The following is a 20,482-nucleotide window of genomic DNA, read 5'->3' as shown; positions in this document are numbered from 1 at the left end:
AGCTCGTTCGTTTACCGAAATCCCAAAATGGCCGTGTGTCCAAACGAAAACGACTGGCCGTCCAGCTTGATGGAGGTCTGAGACAAGACCCTGGACAGTCGTAACCAGAATGAGAGGAGAGTAGCACTGGTCGATAGCCTGAAGACTGCTAAGGCAGACCCTATAGAGTAGGATACTCTTGCCAGTTCAAGAACGAACATGGCCAAGGGCTAATCTAATGGACATCAAGTCAGCAGTGAAGACATTGCAGCCACTGGGCATACAGTAGCGTTCACTACACAGTGCATGTGTGTATGCAAAACCTGTTTGTCCGTCAATTGACGAGCCATTGGTGAATACAGCTTCCGAACCCGGATACTTCAATAGCAGCCAAGAACAGGCAGCGAAAAATTGTGGGGTCAACGAAATCTACATCTACATTTATACTCCGAAAGCCACCCAACGGTGTGTGGCGGAGGGCACTTTACGTGCCACTGTCATTACCTCCCTTTCCTGTTCCAGTCGCGTATGGTTCGCGGGAAGAACGACTCCCTGAAAGCATCCGTGCGCGCTCTAAGCTCTCTAATTTTACATTCGTGATCTCCTCGGGAGGTATAAGTAGGGGGAAGCAATATATTCGATACCTCATCCAGAAACGCACCCTCTCGAAACCTGGCGAGCAAGCTACACCGCGATGCAGAGCGCCTCTCTTGCAGAGAGGTCTGATATTCCGTAGGCTCTTACTTTGTTTATCAGGCGACAGTGCGGAACTGTATCGAACGCCTTCCGGAAGTCAAGAAAAATAGCATCTACCTGGGAGCCTGTATCTAATAGTTTCTGGGTCTCATGAACAAATAAAGCGAGTTGGGTCTCACACGATCGCTGTTTCCGGAATCCATGTTGATTCCTACATAACAGATTCTGGGTTTCCAAAAACGACATGATCCTCGAGCAAAAAACATGTTCTAAAATTCTACAACAGATCGACGTCAGAGATAGGTCTATAGTTTTGCGCATCTGCTCGACGACCCTTGTTGAAGACTGGGACTACCTGTGCTCTTTTCCAATCATTTGGAACCTTCCGTTCCTCTAGAGACTTGCGGTACACGGCTGTTAGAAGGGGGGCAAGTTCTTTCACGTACTCTGTGTAGAATCGAATTGGTATCCTGTCAGGTCCAGTGGACTTTCCTCTGTTGAGTGATTCCAGTTGCTTTTCTATTCCTTGGACACTTATTTCGATGTCAGCCATTTTTTCGTTTGTGCGAGGATTTAGAGAAGGAATTGCAGTGCGGTCTTCCTCTGTGAAACAGCTTTGGAATAAGGTGTTTAGTATTTCAGCTTTACGCGTGTCATCCTCTGTTTCAATGCCATCATCACCCCGGAGCGTTTGGATATGCTGTTTCGAGCCACTTACTGATTTAACGTAAGACCAGAACTTCCTAGGATTTTGTGTCAAGTCGGTACATAGAATTTTACTTTCGAATTCACTGAACGCTTCACGCATAGCCCTCCTTACGCCAACTTTGACATCGTTTAGCTTCTGTTTGTCTGAGAGGTTTTGGCTGCGTTTAAACTTAGAGTGAAGCTCTCTTTGCTTTCGCAGTAGTTTCCTAACTTTGTTGTTGTACCACGGTGGGTCTTTCCCGTCCATCACAGTTTTACTCGGCACGTACCTGTCTAAAACGCATTTTACGATTGCCTTGAACTTTTTCCATAAACACTCAACATTGTCAGTGTCGGAACAGAAATTTTCGTTTTGATCTGTTAGGTAGTCTGAAATCTGCCTTCTATTACTCTTGCTAAACAGATAAACCTTCCTCCCTTTTTTTATATTCCTACTAACTTCCATATTCAGGGATGCTGCAACGGCCTTTGGACAAAAGGGGACTGAGGCAAATCCGATGTCGGGACACAAGCCATGTGGGTAGATGTGATGTCTCCCTGACCAGAGGGGTGACAGTGGAGGAAGTTGCAGTTCCAAAGAGAGACACTGGAGACGTTCAGCAATTGTCAACCCAGTTCTGAGTCGCCCTTCTGGAAGATGGCGCTGCCTTCCAGAAAAAAGGACAGGGAAGTTGGGATTCTCAAGGGAAAAAAAGTCTTTTCGGGTTTTAAAATCATTTTCTTCGGACACTTACTGGCGCACAGTCACCGTTCTTGTAAAAGAACAACGTGCAATCCTTGATGGAGATTCTTGTATTGGGCGTCTTGTACCCAAGCTGAGTTACAGCCGTCTGCTGCCGCGCGTCTGTTGGAGTGCATATTCTGACGCTTCCAGCGCTGTCTATTGGTCAAATTTCAGCTAATTTATTTTGTTCCACGACGTTTCCCCCTGGATCAGTAATTTGTTCAAATTCGACGTCAATTCTCAGTAGTAATTCTCTTTCTACAGCATTTTGAAGTTGGATCTTGTATTACAGACACTGCATATACATTTACCTGTTTGTGACACGTCTTGTAGTAAAATTTTTAAATAAAAATATGTTTCATAATTGTGACTTATTCCACATTCTTTGCGACTATTTCACTCATGATCTGTAGAGGTGGATTTAGCGAATCTGCAGTTTTGTAAATTTAAGATCTGTATTTTTATTTTAATGAAATGTTCTGAATCTTTGAGAATATCCTCGTTAAGGACTGAAAGTGTGTCTGTTTATTAGTATCCTGTATGAGACAGGTTCTAGGAATTGCAAATGACGTGCAACACATGGCAGAAGAAGCTGGTGCTTTACTGCGCGAGAAGCAGAAAGCGGTCTGATTATTAAGAATTCACGACGGCTAGGCGAAACAGACTCAAAATGTATTACTGTGGAGGAGAACAACGTTTGTAGAACTTTCTAGAGTCGCTTACCAACGACTGACACCGAGAATATCTCCCTGAAGACCTCACTCTACTGTGTGCGTAGTACATTCAAACCTGGAATGTTTTTCCTAAGTGCACGATATCTTATTTTCTGCAAAGTGCCACGCTGTTTCGCTCTATTTCTTCTGCTTTTTGTGTGGTGTATTTCTTTGCTTTTATGCAGTCCATTTCGAGCTGTGTGTGATGTGTAAGTGCGTAGGCGACTATACTACAGTTTTGTCCCTCTGAAAACGAGCGCTGGAAAGGCAGCTGAAACGTCAGTTTAATTGTTTCAGTATTTTATAATGGTACTGCCTAATACCCAAAAGCATTTTATCCGATTGGTTGGTATCCTTTCAAATTCAATTCCTCTTCTATACATTGAAGCTAACATTCAAGTGGCTTCGACTTCGCACTCCACTGGCATATTTACACTATTATCCTTGAGAAACCGTATTTCCACACGCTCACGTAACTGACTCCGTCTCGCATTCAGTTCGCTGTTCAGCCGCGGACACTTGTAAAAGATGACAAGACATCAAAGAACTGAAGGAGACGACGGAACTGCAGATAGCGTGTAATACAGGAAAACTGTGTAGGCAAAAGTTGAGGGGTACACTAAATTAGGAGCATTCATTCGTGTCTTACTGAATGACGGGAGAACAGCCGATTTGTATATAAAAATGTCAGCACCACCGTTATGCCGACTCCACTGCCATTGACAGCTGCCCGGGTTCCCGGGTTTGATTCCCGTCGGGGACAGGGATTTTCTCTGCCTCGTGATGACTGGGTGTTGTGTGCTGTCTTTGGTTAGTTAGGTTTAAGTAGTTCTAAGTTCTAGGGGACTGATGACCATAGATGTTAAGTCCCATAGTGCTCAGAGCCATTTGCACCAACCATTGACAGCTGCTTTAGGTTTCTCGGGTGAGGACCCATGGAGCGAGAGGTCCAATCGAGGTAGTCCCACAGATTCTAGATTGGGTTCAAACCAGGGAGTACACTGCAAGCTGCGCGACACGCTGCACCGGCCTGCTGAGAGACGTCCCCTCCGTACAGGGCACAGCCAGTGAAGCCGCTGCTGCAGAGACGTTCCCGAAATTATCAGCCGTCATTTCCCTACAGTATGGCCGTTCAGGTAACCTGATTTTAATCCGTGTTGGTTGTGGGTTTATCTGAAAGATGTCGTGTTCAGTGCTCAATTATGAACGTAGCTGAATTGGGGGAACGCACTGCGCAACAGGTATGGGAAAAAGGACCGACGGCGACACGAACGAATAACACGGCAACCCAACCATATCCTGTTTATTTTCCAACTATACTTAACAGGTCCGCAGCTCGTGGTCTCGCGGTAGCATTCTCGCTTCCCGAGCCTGGAGTCCAGGGTTCGATTCCCAGCGGGGTCAGGGATTTTCACCTGCCCCGAGATGACTGGGTGTTGTTTGTGTCTTCATCATCATCATCATTTTTCATCCCCATTACGATCGGAGGAAGACAACGGCAAACCACCTCCATTAGGGCCTTGCCTAGTACGGCGGTGCGGGTCTCCCGCATCGTTCCCCTACGATTTGTCAAGAAGCATGGAACTTTATTTCCACTTCCATACTTAATAGGGAAATAGTGTTCATTTCCCAGCACTGCTGGTCAACGCGAAAAGTTGGGACTGCAATACTTGCAGGAACGGCGACGGAAAATCACAAATCTTTTCAATAAGACCTCCTTATAAAACCACTATCCACATGCTTATCATAGAAATCCGAAAATGGAGCAATCCAACTAGAAAAAAAATTCAGGTGCATTATTCAGAAATCAGTCTGCCGTCATAGTTATAATTAACTTCATTGTCAATTCTCCGAGTCACTGCATTTGAAATTAGCCGGTTTTGTTATTTACGTAGTAAATATAATGAAAAGCACTCCGTTTTCAGGCCACGAGTGGCCTACCGGGACCTCTCGACCGCCGTGTCATCCTCAGTGGAGGATGCGGATAGGAGGGGCGTGGGGTCAACACACCACTCTCCCGGTCGTTATGGTATTCTTGACCGAAGCCGCTACTATTCGGTCGAGTAGCTCCTCAATTGGCATCACGAGGCTGAGTGCACCCCGAAAAATGGCAACAGCGCATGGTGGCCAGAATGGTCACCCATCCAAGTGCCGATCACGCCCGACAGCGCTTAACTTCGGTGATCTCACGGGAACCGGTGTATCCACTGCGGCAAGGCCGTTGTAGTAAATATAAATGTTACACTGTTTATTGCTATATGTTCACAGCTTAACCAGAAGCATAATGTCATTAATTCTTATGTTTTTGTTGGTGACTGAGTCGTAGCACTATGTGTTTCCGGCTTTCTGCCATCAAATTATGCATTGTTATGTTTATTATTTACAGTGTACGATAAAATAAATCCTATCCTAACTTCATTTATTACATGAAAGTGTTTGCTCCTGCCGTAGCCTATCTTTTGTTCATCAGCAGCTGCTGATGAGCTTAAACAAACAACACACAAAAATGCTTCTGGAAGTGTCTTCCAAAACTAACGAAAATGAAATGAAATTAAATGTCGTGTGACGAGGACCTCCCGTCGGGTAGACCTGTCGCCTGGTGAAAGTCCTTTGGGTTGACGCCACTTCAGCGATCTGCTTGTCGATGAGGATGAAATGAAGATGAAGACAACACAACACTCAGTTCACCAGAGCGGACAAAAATCTCCGACACGGCTGGGAATCGAACTCGGGCCCGGGGCCCGGGCCCCTGCGTGGCGCCGGCCGCGGTGGTCTAGCGGTTCTAGGCGCTCAGTCCGGAACCGCGCGACTGCTACGGTCGCAGGTTCGAATCTTGCCTCGGGCATGGATGTGAGTGATGTCCTTAGGTTAGTTAGGTTTAAGTAGTTCTAAGTTCTAGGGGGACTGCTGACCACAGATGGTAAGTCCCATAGTGCTCAGAGCCATTTTTGAACCCCTGCGTGGCATTCGGCCGCGCTGAGCACTCAGCTATGGAGGCCGAATTCCAAAACTAAATCAATTAAAACCATAGAAATTAAATACTCCTTCAGCAAATTTACTGTGGTGAGAAGAGATAAAGAACGAAGTCTTGCTAAACGTCAATAACTGGAAAAAAAGTAATTAAGTCCCTTGCTGGGCCACATAACTGGTAGAACAAAAGTTGAAGTTCAAACTAGACACTGTTTAGCACACTCGTCGTGAACGCCAAGTCCGTGCTGAGCAGGAGTAATGAAAAAATTGATGTTCCTAGCTACAATGACCGAAACGATGACAAAGTCAAGATACGCCGAGCTGTTACGGCCGCCGGGTGTGCGACGTCTTGGTTGAAGAGCGGCGGTGGGCGGCGGCTCTGTGTTCATCTGTTCCGGGCAGGCGGTGTCGCTGCCTTCTGCTGCCCCGGCGCGAGATTTAGATCCTCGATGTGGAAGGTATTATACTTCGTTCATCATAAGAAAAAACCTGATGTAAACAAACACAAAGGCGATGATTGGTCAGCAGTCGTAGCTCTCGTATACTGGTGTTATTCCGCTCTTGTAAGTAGGTCCAACTTATGTATTAGATATCTTATTACTATGTCACTGTAAAAGAAACTGTAAGAAATTCTGATGTACTAACAGCCATCAATGTTTTCCTTAATCATGTTTTAGCTACGTAATTCTTATTTCTAAAATCGTGTACAGTCACAGTCTCTGTAAACGCTACAGAGAAAAACTAGCTCTGATGCTTTTCGAGAAACACATTTATTACAAAGATGGAAATTGGAATTATATATGTGGCGTAGACGGTAGTGTTGTAAAGTGACAGTCATGTATGCTGTCGGCCGGCGGTTCGAAACAAGTTTTGGTCCTTACTTTTTCTTTGTGCGGTTTGAATACCTAAATCATTGCTTGAATACCTAAATCATTTAAATATGAAAATCATCAAATATATGTTAATTAACGCATACTTAACCATTACTTTTCAAGACAATTGCACGTCTTCTAGTTTCTAATTACATATCGCACGCAATATTCTGGTGTTTTATCGCAAATATACATTCTTAATTATCGATGTTTTATAAAAGTTAGGAGAACATTACACAAGTTTTTTGGAGAAAAATGAAAAATCAAGTACTCTTATAGTTGAATATGGCCATTGCTTTGTAGGACAGATGTGGTTTCACACGAGCAGAGTGGTAAACGTTGTAGAAACGTGGAAAACAATTTTCGCGCCTTCGAGCACACTGAACAAATGCGACATTTTTATGGTTGTCACCGTAACACTGCAATATGAACCATACAGAACTTATCTGGAGCCAAGTCAAGGTATTTGTCGCGAGAAATAACAAGACATTTAAGCTGCCAAGCGTGCTTGAACTAATGCACGAAGTGACACGTCACTGCCGAACGCACACCACCACGTCGTAAAAGAAGAGGAGGAAAAGTGGGTTTTTTGGTGGCTTGGAATTCTGTTGCTGATCGCCTCTTTATCAACGTAGTATTGCTCAGAATCCGATAGGGAAGGAGTTCAGAGATTACTACACGACTGACTGTAATACCTTCAATGGCTTCAATATTTAACTACATGGGAAATCAGCCGTGCACTTTTACGCCATACATAGGTCAAGCACAAAAATACTGTTGTTAAAGTCAGGAATTTTCATCACCCTTGTTTTTAATTAAAATACTATGTTAGCTAAGATCGAAAGCATGTCACGTTTTCCGTCCGGTCACCAAAGAAGCATATCGCCTCAGTTTTGCCATATATTACTTCCCGAATGACATTCAAAGCTATATTATTTCTCTGCTCTTCTCGTTTTACGTCTTTACTGCAACTGTTTACATCACTGCAGGTTAGTTGGATCACTTGCCTGGCCAGTGCTGTCCAAGTTAAATGCGCCGGTACATATTCTCAGTTCGAATATAATGAATTTCCTTGAGACAGAGAAGTTGCTGTCCATGCATCAGCACGGCTTTAGAAAGCATCGCTCCTGCGAAGCGCAACTCGCCCTCTTTTCACATGATGTCTTGCGAACCATGGATGAAGGGTATCAGACGGATGCCATATTCCTTGACTTCCGGATCGCGTTTGACTCGGTGCCCCATTGCAGACTCCAAACTAAGATACGAGCATATGGGATTGTTTCCCAAGTATGTGGATGGCTCGAAGACTTCTTAAGTAATAGAACCCACAGTACGTTGTCCTCAATGGTTAGTGTTCATCGGAGGTGAGGGTATCATCTGGAGTGCCCCAGGGAAGTGTGGTAGGTCTGCTGTTGTTTTCTCTCTACATATATGATCTATGGATAGGGTGGATAGCAATGTGCGGCTGTTTGCTGATGATGATGATGATGTGGTGTACGGGAAGGTGTCGTCGTTGAGTGACTGTAGGAGGAGACAAGATGACTTGGACACGATTTGTGAATGGTATAAAGAATGGCAGTTAACTCTAAATATCGATAAATGTAAATTAATGCAGATGAACAGGAAAAAGAATCCCGTTCTGTTTGAATACTCAATTAGTAGTGCAGCGCTTGATACAGTCGCGTCGATTAATTATTTGGGCGTAACATTGTAGAGCGATATGAAGTGGGACAAGCATGTAATGGCAATTGTGGGGAAGGCGGATGGTCGTCTTCGGTTCATTGTTAGAATTTTGGGAAGATGTGGTTCATCTGTAAAGGAGACCGCTTATAAAACACTAGTACGACCTATTCTTGAGTACTGCTCGAGCGTTTGGGATCCCTATCAGGTCGGATTGAGGGAGGACATAGCAGAAATTAAGAGGAGGCTAGATTTGTTACTGGTAGGTTTGATCATCACGCGTGTGTTACGGAAATGTTTCAGGAACTCGGGTGGGAGTCTCTAGAGGAAAGGAGGCGTTCTTTTCGTGGATCGCTACTGACGAAATTTAGAGAACCAGCATTTGAGGCTGACTGCAGTACAATTTTACTGCCGCCAACTTACATTTCGCGGAAAGACCACAAAGGTAAGAGAGATTAGGGCTCGTACAGAGGCATATAGGCAGTCATTTTTCCTTCGTTCTGTTTGGGAGTGAAACAGGGAGAGAAGATGCTAGTTGTGGTACGAGGTACCCTCCGCCACGCACCGTATGGTGGATTGCGGAGTATGTATGTAGATGTAGATGTATGCGTAACGCACGCCATAAAACGTATCCTCATTATCTTACTTGCCTGTACACGTGACAGCTGACTTCCGCTCCACGTGAAATGAAGTCCAACGGCGTTTCAGAAACCGCGGAAGAATACATCGTGTAATGGTTACATGAGATTTATTCTTACGGTGAACGGAGTATGCATCTCTCTGATTGGCTGCATGGTTGGATCGCGAAAGCGGAACTCAAGACTTCCTCCGTGCACGCAGCTGTGCGCGACGACTGAGATTTTGGCGCAGCCGCCGGCGTCGCTCTCTGATGGACTACTCGCTGACTACTGCGCCCTGCTGCGGTTCCAGTGGTCCCGGGGCGTGAGTTGTGGGATCGCCTGCAATCCGCGGCAGGAGCGCTACAGCACCCGGTGGCCTTCCATCTATCAATAGGACAGGGCTTGTCATCAGGCGGAGCGCACCTATATGAACTCCTTGCATGACGTTTAGGTGCTCCTCGACCAGCATGAAGACCCGGTCTGTCCCCAAGAGAATTTGTGCTGGACCATCGCGGACGGCAACTTCGTCCCAGTACCAATATCGTGGACATAAAGAGCCAACTTACCTCAGCAGAGAATATGTTGGCTGCGCATCTTTAACAACCAAATCAGCGCATCCATCCACGCCCGAAGGGGCGCAATTATTTCATTGTTCGTACAACGATCCTATAACCACTGAATTACACTCATAATATTCCTCACCATGTCAAGTTTCGTTCCATTTCTTCCTCCACTTCTAGACAATCAACTTTTATTATCAGTTAATGTGGTATAGACAGATAATGAAACCAATCGTAGCCGTCAAATACCGAGGAATAGTCTGTCAGAAAGAGGTAAGGTGGAGCGGGTTGGCTAATGGTGGGGATGACAGACAGTTTCACTGGGTGAAACCTAACGAAGGGTGAAGAGATATCTATTGGCAAACTGTTAAATACTGTTCGCAGTCTGAGACCCTTAAGAAGTTGAATGAACGGAAGAGATGGAAAAGGTCAAACGAAGAACTGAGAGTCTGTCATAGGTTCGTTTATTTGCGCGAGGGTAACATTGAGAACTACTGTGGGAGACACGCTGCAAGAAAGATGTTGTGTATCACACAATTACGTGTGCCCACGTTGCAAAAGAAGTCCACAAACATGTTTCTTGCTCCAATATACATTTCGCGTAATGACAAAGATGATAATATTAGAGAAACTGCGGGATGTGGAGAGGTATGCGGAGAATGTTTCTACCCGCGCACCATCCGCGAATGAAACAGATAACGAGGGGAAGGAGGAGAAGTATAGCCGGCCGCTGTGACCGAGCGGTTCTAGGCGCTTCAGTCTGGAACCGCGCTGCTGCTATGATCGCAGGTTCGAATCCTGCCTCGGGCATGGATGTGTACGATGTCCTTAGGTTAGTTATGTTTAGGTAGTTCTAAGTCTAGGGGACTGACGACCTCAGATGTTAAGTCTCATAGTGCTTAGAGCTATTTGAACCATTTAGGAGAAGTATAAATCTGGTACAATGTGAATCTTCTACCACAGACTGAGGGCGGCTAGAAGAGCACAGGAGCAGGTGAAGAACATGGAATATCGAGGTATACAAAAAGAGCAGTACCAACGGTCACAAGCTTGGCTGGCACGTACTAAGATGCCACAAGTTTCTCGAAAGCCTACTTCGGCAAGTTCGATAAATGACTTTCGGGCGCAGAATATCCTAATAGTCTACAGTCCCTAAGTATCGTTCCCGTCTAGAGATTCAAAATAAGATGAGACAAGCTGCTGGCTAATCAGCAAGTAAGAACTAAATACGCAGGTAAAGATATACACTTTAACTGCCATGTACAATTATTTTCTCCGCCCGTATCTCATAGTGAAGCTAAAAATAAACAATAAATTGAGAGTTTAATTCCTTACTATTCCCAAAGAGTACGTCACCTAAAGGGTTAACGCTTTCCCTCTGCTACTTCTGCGCTACTTCCCTGAATGGGCTGGGATGGAAACTTTATACACAATATAAGAGAACTCAACCTATGCCACGCGCTTTACTGTTACTCACACATCACCGTAAGACTGCTGACTGTGTCTTTCCAGGCCTCATCAGGAGATGAACACAGGGCAAGTGAAGGGGAAGCAGCACGTCGACAGTCTCAGGCGCCCAGCTGAAGCGCGTTAGCAACAGGCGGCGACAACAGAGCAGAAGCGGCCGACAGATAAGACTATCAGCCAGCTGTCTGCAAACACCTCCCGTGCTTCAGCCGATGGCACCTCCCGTGCTTCAGCCGATGGCGTTATATACGCTTTTTCCCAATTTCTAGTACAGGTTTCTAGAAGTTGTAGAAGGGAGTCAATAGATAAAGTTTGGACAAGGAACCTTCGTCCGGAAATGTACCGTTTTAATATAATCCATTATGGAGTCGAGGTAGCAGTTGTCGTTATACTGGTTACAACCAGTATAACCAATGTACCGTTTTGATATAAAACAGGTTTAAGATGGTGTCATTATCAAAACTCCCGCTTCACGGTATGCACACAGAGGAGAAAATGACGAGACCCACGAGGAGGACAGGCCGTGCCGCGTATCTCGCAGCAAATCACGCTGCTGGTCTTACGAGTGCCAGCAGCCTCTCCGGCGGGGAGCAAGTAGCTATTTCAAAAAAAATGGTTCAAATGGCTCTGAGCACTATGGGACTCAACTGCTGAGGTCATTAGTCCCCTAGAACTTAGAACTAGTTAAACCTAACTAACCTAAGAACATCACAAACATCCATGCCCGAGGCAGGATTCGAACCTGCGACCGTAGCGGTCTTGCGGTTCCAGACTGCAGCGACTTTAACCGCACGGCCACTTCGGCCGGCTAGCTATTTCAGACGAGTTTACTAATTATTAACTGCGCGTTTAAATGCATACAAGTTCTCGATAGAACACGAAAAAACTGACACCTGTAGTGGGTATCTTTTCAATTAAATAATGATTTCCCGTGGATCCTGCACGGAGCCGAGCGTTCGCGAACTGTGGCGGACAAGCCTGCTAGTATGACGTCAGAAGTTCTTTGCGGGACCTGTATATCTTGTTGGCCCAGGAGAATGAGCTCTGACCTGCGCCCTCTACAGGTGAGCGTGGCACGGGCAATGTTTCGAGCACTCATCGTCGGGTTCTCTTCTACATATCGAAGGACGCCCTCCTCAAAGTCTATAAAGTGCCATGTGTCACTGGACCACCACAGTCAACACTCCTAGTTGAGGAAGTACAAGTTTCTCGCAACCGTAAGTGTGGTGTTGTTGTTGTGGTCTTCAGTCCAGAGACTGGTTTGATGCAGCTCTCCATGCTACTCTATCCCGTGCAAGCTTCTTCATCTCCCAGTACCTACGGCAACCTACATCCTTCTCAATCTGTTTAGTGTATTCATCTCTTGGTCTCCCTCTACGATTTTTACCCTCCACGCTGCCCTCCAATGCTAAATTTGTGATCCCTCGATGCCCCAGAACATGTCCTACCAACCGGTCCCTTCTTCTTGTCAAGTTGTGCCACAAACTCCTCTTCTCCCCAATTCTATTCAATACCTCCTCATTAGTTATGTGATCTACCCATCTAATCTTCAGCATTCTTCTGTAGCACCACATTTCGAAAGCTTCTATTCTATTCTTGTCCAAACTATCGTCCATGTTTCACTTCCATACACGGCTACACTCCATACAAATACTTTCAGAAACGACTTCCTGACACTTAAATCTATACTTGATGTTAACAAATTTCTCTTCTTCAGAAATGCTTTCCTTGTGATTGCCAGTCTACATTTTATATCTTCTCTACTTCGACCATCATCAGTTATTTTGCTCCCCAAATAGCAATACTCATTTACTCCTTTAAGTGTCTCATTTCCTAATCTAATTCCCTCAGCATCACCCGATTTAATTCGACTACATGCCATTCTTCTCGTTTTGCTTCTGTTGATGATCATCTTATATCCTCCTTTCAAGACAATGTCCATTCCGTACAGCTGCTCTTCCAGGTCCTTTGCTGTTTCTGACAAAATTAGAACGTCATCGGCGAACCTCAAAGTTTTTATTTCTTCTCCATGGATTTTAATTCCTACTTCAAATTTTTCTTTTGTTTCCTTTACAGCCTGCTCAATATACAGATTGAATAACATCGGGGATAGGCTGCAACCCTGTCTCACTCCCTTCCCAACCACTGCTTCTCTTTCATGCCCCTCGACTCTTATAACTGCTATCTGGTTTCTGTACAAATTGTAAATAGCTTTTCGCTTCCTGTATTTTACTCCTGCCACCTTCAGAATTTGAAAGAGAGTATTCCAATCAACATTGTCAAAAGCTTTCTCTAAGTCTACAAATGCTAGAAACGTACGTTTGCCTTTCCTTAATCTATTTTCTAAGATAAATGGTAGGGTCAGTATTGCCTCACGTGTTCCAACATTTCTACGAAATCCAAACTGATCTTCCCCGAGGTCGGCTTCTACCAGTTTTTCTATTCGTCTGTAAAGAATTCGTGTTAGTATCTTGCAGCAGTGGCTTATTAAACGGATAGTTCGGTAATTTTCACATCTCTCAACACCTGCTCTCTTTGGGATTGGAATTACATTCTTCTTGAAGTCTGAGGGTATTTCGCCTGTCTCATAAATCTTGCTCACCAGATGGTAGAGTTTTGTCAGGACTGTCTCTCCCAAGGCCGTCAGTAGTTCTTATGGAATGTTGTCTACTCCCGTGGCCTTGTTTCCACTTACGTCTTTCAGTGCTCTGTCAAAGTCTTCACGCAGTATCATATCTCCCATTTCATCTTCATCTACACTCTCTTCCATTTCTATAATATTGTCCTTAAGAACATCGCCCTTGTATAGACCCTCTACATACTCCTTCCATCAGGCCAAAACTGCATTTAATCTGAGGAAGAACTTATTTACCAGCGAGACCATCAGTCTGGAAATAAGGAAACCGAAGCAGTTTATGAATGATGTGGCATCCACTGAAATGAAGAGGAAGGCATGCAGAAGTGGGGAATGGCGTACCGCTGCAAACCGAGCTCAGGGTTTAACGCACACATGATATTCTTAACAGTCACAGCAGAGTCTCTGTATGAATTCTTCTCTGTGGCCCGTCTGCGACTGTGCGGGGGCGGGCGGCACCGGCGCCCCACCTGCAGACGCGCCGGCACTGCTCCGGCATCCCATCATCCCGCCCCGCAGCCTTATCGAATTGCGCAGCAATAACTGGGTTACCGCGCCGGAAGCCCCACAAGTGCATTACTCTCCGCGCCTGGCCTTCTCCACTGTCTCAATTAAACGCACACAGCAAGTGGGTCGCGAGTCCCCGCGTGGCGCACGAGAAATAGAAAATGGGTCGGCAGCAGCCAGACGATTGCGCCCGCTGCGGCTGCGGCTTCAAAAGCTCCGGCCGGCGATCGTCGCTAGCCAACACAAGCAAACACCTGCCACGGGCCGACGCGATAAGGGAAACATTTGTCGGCTAAATAAGCGCCGCTCGACTACAGCTGCAAACATTAGCTCCCCCCGGCCGCCAACAAAGGCGTCCACAGTCTCCCTCCCGAGTCCGCTGTCCCGAACACGAAACAACTAAATCGAGACTACACTTCAAATTCGATTCCCACCCGACGTTAACAATAGAACGTCGTCGTTAACAGAGGTGTGTTCACGCTAAGCGCGAAGTCAACACGACAGTATGTCGCTCAGATCAGTGCTCGACGGGAAATGTGAGATTACGATAGCCCGATCGTCTCATTAAATGTCGAAATATTGACAGCGTTTACACGTAATTCACGACGTGATTTTTCTGTAACGTATACTACGAGGTGGTGGTCTATTACTCCCCTATATTCAAACCGAGAATTAAGGCGCATTGCGTTTGAAATTTTTAATATACTACGCATTTATTTTTACAATTATTTAAGCGTTGTTTAAATATTCCTCGCTGATTCTGCTGCACTAAATAAAGCCGGCAGTATTTTACTGTTTATCAAACAAAGTCATCAAACCTGGTTTTTTAGTTCAAATGGTTCAAATGGCTCTGAGCACTATGCGACTTAACTTCTGAGGTTATCAGTCGCCTAGAGCTTAGAACTAATGAAACCTAACTAACCTAAGGACATCACACACATCCATGTCCGAGGCAGGATTCGAAACTGCGACCGGAACGGTCGCTCGGCTCCAGACTGTAGCGCCTAGAACCGCACGGCCAATCACCACTCAGAACACACTGCATTTTAACTGAGCGCATTTTATTTTAACTACTACTGTAAGTATGGTATCGGAGAAACAGAAATGTCCCCGTCACAGTAAGTTATGAAGCTCTTCCTCTGGATGATCATTCCCTAGCAGAACTGTGATCATTGACTGGCGTAAAATCGTTATCCTTTTCGTCTATTTCTCGATCTATATCAGAGACATCTTTCATCATCCATCGACTAACGATTTCATCAAGCTTAGAAACATTGAAAGTTACACGTTCCTGCAGACTTCGAACATTTTCGCGTGGCCTGTGTGACTACACGTCTTGAGCTAAGCGTCAAAGTCCCGACTAGCACCAAATAACTTATTTTTCCAACGTTGAAACAGTTGCCACTAAAATCTTTTTATAAAGTGTATTGAAATTTATGGAGAGAATAAGCTTTTGCCATGTCCAGGTATTAAAAAAAAATTGTTCCAGATATTGCGTCTCTTTTGCGAGAGAATACTAGAAGCGAAAAGGTTATATCCTCATGCAACCTTCCAAACATATCACAAAAGCACCATCAATTATAAAATTATGATTAAGAAGACACAAGAACATAAAATGCACCACTATAACATGAGAGGCGCTGTGAGCATAGGTAACTCCCGATGTTAACAGACGACATTAACGAAAATATTTCCGGAGAATCCTCGACGGATTTTTTTTTCCATTAGCTCTTTGTGTAAATGCTGCTATCTTAAGAACTGTGCAGTACGAACGTTTTCACGTTCCGTGACGTCAACTGTGACTGGACCTATGCCCCTTCACGTAAGCAGCTGTAACTAAAGCACAAATGTCACTGTAGTGTGTTGAATCTACTACAAAGTAAAAATATATTACGAATTTTCTTTCTTCCCTCAATTACGCAACAACACGTGGATCAAAATAACCAGGCGATTGTCAGTTGAGTACGGAAGGCAGCTGTGTTGTCGGTGGGCACTTCAAATGGTTCAAACGGCTCTGAGCACTGTAGTATGAATTCCTTGCGGATATCAGTGAGAAGCAGGAGGAGGAAATTATTCAATAAGTAGTTGACGTACATTGCGGAAAAAAGTGCGATAGGATCACTGGTGGTACATTATAATTGTACAGCATGAATGGCTATGAAAGTTACGAAGAATTAAAGAATGTTTTGTCACCTACAACTGTTGTGTACGCGAGACATCGCCAGTTATAAGGATTGGAGATATAGCAATTTAGAAACTAGCCAGCCGTAGTGAATGCAGGGTTGTTCTCTATCAGTTCGATTTTGCTAATTCAAAAAATACACCAAAATTTATACATCTCTTTCCATCTTTCCAAGTCAAAATACGCAGCTCTTCGTTTCGAAAAGGGAACTTAAAAACTTCCTGGTGAGTCCAATAGTACTACTCTTTCTTCACTGCTATACAAAATTACTTCGTCACGTTAACAAGTATTCTAAGAAGGAAATCGCCAACTGAGAGCCCAACCTTGACTCGTACGTGTAAATGGAACTAAAATCGACTATGGGAGCTAAAAATCCGGCAGCCAATCTCTTAGTTCCAATATCAATTTTGGAGGGATTACGTGACCAACCGGAAGTTATACTGGTAAATTTTTTCACGGAGAACGCAATTTGTGAACCAATGTAGATATAGTAAAACGTTGACGACGTCCCCCTTAACGTACGATACCGAATTCGCATATTTTTAACAGGTACATCAAATTTCTGCGCACTTCCGCTACTAGTTCTGCATAAACTAAGCAAGCCGCGTAGAGAAAGAAAGTACATACCGTAACAGAGAGGAATAACAACAGTTAGGCTACCGGCTACAACCGGGACCAGCAGCCGTTGTACGAAACAACCACGGTAAAGCGATGGATTAACCAGGCATGAAACCTCACACAACTCCTTCAGCACAAAGAAAATTCAAATTACCACGAAAAAATAAAAATGTAAAACTAATTATTTGTTTATAAGTACATGTCTGCAGTCGAGATTCACACTGAATATGCGCGACGCAGTACCGTATCACTCCGCTAGGTGACGTAAAACAAAATGGAGCAGCCCACTGATATGGTGGTGTATCTTGCGGTTTTTCGTTTTCGGCAACAGTAGAATCTTGCATCTGTGCAAGTCAATCTACAAAACTTCTTTAGCCGTCTACATTAATTTGATATAGCTTAGCATTTCCGCTGCTGCTGAAAACGAATTACCGCACTAGACCCCATTGTGTCAATGGGCTGTCCCAATTTGTTTGACGTGATCTACCTGAGATTACAATTACGAATAACTTAAATTGGAACGGTTACATAGATCATTCTGTAGGGAAAGCAAAGCAAGGGCTGCAATTTATTGGCAGAACACATAGAAAAAAATAGGTCAAATGGCTCTAAGCACTATGGGTCATCTGAGGTCATCAGTCACCTAGACTTAGAAACTACTTAAACTTAACTAACGTAAGGACATCACACACACCCACGCTCGAGGCAGGATTCGAATCTGCGACAGTAGCAGGCGCGCGGTTCCGGACTGAAGCGCCTACAACCTCTGGGCCACCGCGGCCGGCTACAGAAAAAATAGAAAATTTAACTGATGTACTGAGGAGACTGCTTACACCACGCTTGTCCACCCTCTTCTGGAGTATTGCTGTGCGATGTGGGATCCGCATCAGACAGGAGTAATGGGGGACATCGAAAAAGTTCAGGACGGGCAGCTCGTTTTGCATTGTCGCGAAATATGAGAGAGACTGCCACGTATATAATATACCTTATCACGAAATTTCATTCACCAACTTCAAAGAGTGTGAAAATATTTTGTTGGCGCCCACATACATAGGGAGAAAGAATCATCATAAAAACAAGAGAATTAAGAGTTCGCACGGAAAGATTTAAGTGTTTGTTTTTACCGCTCGCTGTTCGAGAGTGGAATGGAAAAGAAGTGATCTAAAGGTGGTTCGATGAACCCTCTGCTAGGCTCTTAATTGTGAATTGCAGAGTAATCATGCACATGCAGATGTAGGTGTAGCTGTAGTTGTACTGCGGTACGGATCGCGGAAATTTCAATGCGTACCTCGACTGCAGACATGTACCTGCAAAAAAAAATATCTACCCCTCATACTGAGCAGTGTAATGCGGTGCGACGGTGGCTTCCCTCTAGGGAGAAGCATGCGGTGCGACGGTGGCTTCCCTCTAGGGAGAAGCTATAAGCTATCATCATTTGACGGGACGATGCCAATAGGTGACCGTTCCAGTCACGTCTGGTGTGCCTCAGCGTCAATGTAAAGTTAACGCCGGGCTTGAAGCGGTCTGCATTTGACGCGGCACTGACGTCACTCACCAGCAGACTGAGGTCGCGGCCTTGGGTGGAATGCGAGAGCCACGAGGAAGCGCATAATAGCGCAGGTGTGCAGACAGCTGGGCGCAGTCAACACGCGCACGCAACGCCACGCCACGGGCTGCACTATGTAAACAAGTCGGCGGCGCCTATGTCTGAGCTGAGATTTATCTGAAGGGCGGCAAACTACCTGTAACCTGCTTGGCTGGACGAGAAGAAACAATCACCGAGCATGGCTCAGCTCAGTCCATGTCCGATAGTCTTCTGGATATTGTAGCTGTTCTTCTTACCTTTTTGCTTGCAAAGAAAAATTGGTGAGCGTTTCCACTTTATGCAATGTGTACTACTTTCAGTGGGGTTTTTGTAGTTACATTCTCCACTTTAATATTACGCTCTCAGGTTTCCAGTTATTTTGTGCAGAGAATATTATTACAGTTGTTAACGAAAACTTTTTTTTGTTTTGTTTTAGGTATGTCAAAACGGAGATCGGATGTGTGTTTACGTTTTGAAAGAGCAGAGCACCAAAATCAAGTTGATTGTAGCTTTTGTACACTGTCTCTAGCGACAATTAAGCAAAAATGAATTTAAAATTATATTTACTTTCTTGTGGTGCACCGGAGAAAAAAAACGAGGAATTGTGTCTACGGAAAAACGTTTAGCATTTGTTGTACGTCAGTAAGAAATGTCCTAATCCTGTAGTATCCAGGATTAGTTACCACAGTCACATGTTTAGTAAAGAAGCAAACTGTAAAAGGCGTCCTTCGACGGACTATTATGATGCACTTAGTAATAGCGCCTAGGATGGACATTTTATTGCAAAGCCATCGCGCATAGATTCCACGACCACATTTGTCTTCACGCACCCACTCGTTCTGTGGTACGCTGAAACGGGAGCACTTTTATTGGCAAAAGCCAAGCGAAGCCGAACTCGACATCAGCTTCTTCCACCAGCAGCGTGTGCGCAACGGCAAACGCGTAGTTTAAAAACCCTTATGCCATCTGGTTCGTACTGGCTGAACTACAGATTAACAAGCACAGCTGTAAGTAATGCCCTTCAAACCAACCAAACTTTTCCTTGGATCACCAGTTCATCTCTGGGCCAGTAGCACCGTATCTGAGCCAATGAAACATTTATGCTGACTTCTTGTACAACTCATATCAGGAGATATATATGTTAAGGTATATAAAATCGACCGAATGATTATACCGTGTTCACTGAAAGGCGTCCAAGACGTGTGTGGTTCATTCGTTTGGGTTTCTTGCGATTTCTCAAAATTCCATTTGGACGGCCAGTTGGGATACCTTGGTGGGCCTCCTTACCTTGGATCCTCCAGTGACCATTTTTAATAACGTGTACACTCTCATGAACGCCATTCGTCGCAACAAAAACTATCTGAAAAATACAATGAAACATGTAAATCAACTTCTTTCAGTTAGGCTCCCGAACAGCAATGAGCTTGTTAATATCGTTAACACGATGTTTCTGATAGGACTGTCAGCTTTCATCAGAACTTAGAATTTATTGGTGCCTCACAGCGATCCACTTTCGGGAGCTGAGATCATTTTCAAAATATTCTAATAAGCAGCCAAATAAATCAGCTTTATACTTACATGGATATGGTGTCTGTATATATATTGGTACCGACGTGTGCCACAACTTGCAGACACCTGAACCTAGCACGCACGATAGCCGCCGGCGATGAAAATTGGTGGCATGTCAGACCCAACAATGAGGACCATGTGTTTATTTAATGAAAAGTAGTAGAATACACATAGAGTGTAAACTCGAGGCCCAGTTATGAACAAGGTCCAAGCTGGATCGGCATCAAGAAAACCATCCGATGGAAAGGCAGAGGGGGGGGGGGGGGAGGGGGGGGGGGAAGAGAGAGTGGAAGTATAAGCATGCAGCATGGAAAGCAAGTAATGCTGCAAACGCCTGGGGCCCTGTAATAGCCAAACACTTACTGTGAAAAGAGTTGTGAGGCTCCTGTGGCGGGGG

General features: G+C 44.8%; 1 protein-coding gene and 1 pseudogene across 4 annotated transcripts in view; both read right to left on the bottom strand.

Annotated features, from left to right (window-relative positions):
- Positions 1-20,482, bottom strand: part of LOC124618836 (PH and SEC7 domain-containing protein) — an 814,418-nt gene that overhangs the window by 661,931 nt on the left and 132,005 nt on the right. The gene's annotated exons all lie outside the window — the stretch shown is intronic.
- Positions 4,929-5,046, bottom strand: LOC124555279 (annotated as a pseudogene).

The sequence above is a fragment of the Schistocerca americana genome, chromosome 1 (genome assembly GCF_021461395.2).
Source record: "Schistocerca americana isolate TAMUIC-IGC-003095 chromosome 1, iqSchAmer2.1, whole genome shotgun sequence".
In the NCBI taxonomy this organism is placed as follows: domain Eukaryota; kingdom Metazoa; phylum Arthropoda; class Insecta; order Orthoptera; family Acrididae; genus Schistocerca; species Schistocerca americana.
This window is presented reverse-complemented; position numbering and strand designations above follow the sequence as displayed.